At 41.9% G+C, this 1,503-nt stretch overlaps 1 non-coding gene across 1 annotated transcript; it reads left to right on the top strand.

The window, feature by feature from the left end:
* Positions 1 to 593: 593 nt before the first annotated feature.
* LOC112580713 lies at positions 594 to 700 on the top strand. Its single transcript, XR_003105052.3, has one exon. It is a non-coding gene; the product is annotated as a U6 spliceosomal RNA (small nuclear RNA).
* Positions 701 to 1,503: the final 803 nt, after the last annotated feature.

Genomic DNA, 1,503 nt, shown 5'->3' with positions numbered 1-1,503 from the left:
GGTTTGACCCCTGGTCTGGGAAGATTTCACATGCCATGGAGCAATTAAGCCCACGAGCCTCAACTACTGAGCCCATGCACCACACTACTGAAGCCTGCTTGCCTAGAGCCTGTGTCTGGATGCCACTGCTTGCCACAGCTAGAGAAAGACTGAGCAAAAGCAACGGAGACCCAGCACAGTAAAAAAAAAAAAAAAAAAGACAATGATCTCTGCCTTTATAGAACTTACAGTGTGTGGAGACATATCTCAAACAAGATAGACAAGGAAAATATATGGAACATTAGAAGTGATTGTAGGGGAGGAAAAATATTTCCCTTTAGTTTCAGTAAGTGGGGTCTTGAAATTAAACTGATGGAAGTTAGGTTATTAGGAGAAAAGGCATCCAAGTTTTATTAATATTTAGCATTTTGCATGCACAGGGACTCTACAGAAAAGCAGTAAAGCAAACTGAAAGAAGGGTTAGATTTGGACTTATATACTGTTTTAACAAAGGGTGATAAATTATGGAGAAGTGACTACGCAAAGGAAAGGGGTTTGGGGCTTCTAGGGCCAATGAATTGTGAGGAGGTGGAAGTTTAAGAAGCCTAGGTGGGGTGCTCGCTTCGGCAGCACATATACTAAAATTGGTACAATACAGAGAAGATTAGCATGGCCCCTGCACAAGGATGACATGCAAATTCATGAAGCGTTCCATATTTTTATAAATAAATTTAAATTAAAAACAAAAAAAAGAAGTCTAGGGGGGACATCTTATGGTAGAAGGCTTACAGTATACAGGCTTATTTTTATTTAGTTAAAAATTTTTATTTTGTATTGGGAGTATAGCTGATTAACAATGTTGTGATAGCTTCAGGTGAACATTGAAGGGACCCAGCCATATATATACATGTATCCATCCTCCCCCAAACTCCCCTCCCACCCAGGCTGCCACATAACATTGAGCAGAGTTCCCTTAGACAGGCTTATTCAGTAAGGTTTGTTTCTCAGATTCATCTTGGTGCCATCACTGGTGATAAGGATTCTTCTCCTCTTCCTGGTCCAGGAGTGGGGTACCGTTGTGTCTGCTTTTTCTCAAAAATAATCAGCCCCAAGTAATTCTTGTGGCCATATTTTGGAGTGGCATATTCTGTGTCCCTTCAGGATAACTGAGCAGGGAAAAAGGATGGGGTGGGGGAGGTTTTTGCAATTTTAGATAGAGTGCTCCAGGAAGACCCATTGATTGGGATCAAGACTTTAAAGAAGAGAGGGAGCTAGCTTTGAAGGTGATGGGGAAGAGCATCCCAGACACAAAGAACAGCAGATGCAAAGGGTGAAGAAGTGGGAGGGGAAAGTACCCTTAATGAGGTGAAGCCAGTGAGGGAGGAGGATTAGGAAGAAGATAGGAGAGTATGGAGTGGCAAGTCCATGTGCAGGTCATGGGATAAGATGGGAAGCTATTGGATAATTTTGACTAGAGGAGGGTGTGATAGAATGTATTTTTCTAAATGTGTTTTCAACCCTGAC

The sequence above is a fragment of the Bubalus bubalis genome, chromosome 19 (genome assembly GCF_019923935.1).
Source record: "Bubalus bubalis isolate 160015118507 breed Murrah chromosome 19, NDDB_SH_1, whole genome shotgun sequence".
Classification (NCBI taxonomy): Eukaryota; Metazoa; Chordata; class Mammalia; order Artiodactyla; family Bovidae; genus Bubalus; species Bubalus bubalis.
Note: the sequence above shows the minus strand (reverse complement) of the source record. Positions and strands in the feature narration are given on the sequence as shown.